Raw genomic sequence first — 317 nt, forward strand, 5'->3', positions numbered from 1 at the left:
TGGCCAGGCATTACTTCAGAAGAGTTAAAAAGTCAAAATGCTTAAATAATAGACCACGAAATTGCACGTGCTGCAAATTTAGGGGCGTTAATCTCTGTGATCAGTTCAGTGTTACCAGGACGTGGAAGGTTTGGAATATTTTCCCAAGTTTTCTCTTACATTTTCAAGTTACTACTAAAGCATTTCAGCGCCAACTGCATTGCAAGTAACTCATGAATGCCTCCGTGTGCTGTAAATAGCATAATTCTATCATATTTCCCTCAAATTTAACCTTGAAACTGACTGAGGTTTAACCAAACATGGTGATGCTGAATTCC

This window comes from Apaloderma vittatum, unplaced genomic scaffold (genome assembly GCF_000703405.1).
Source record: "Apaloderma vittatum isolate BGI_N311 unplaced genomic scaffold, ASM70340v1 scaffold13392, whole genome shotgun sequence".
Classification (NCBI taxonomy): domain Eukaryota; kingdom Metazoa; phylum Chordata; class Aves; order Trogoniformes; family Trogonidae; genus Apaloderma; species Apaloderma vittatum.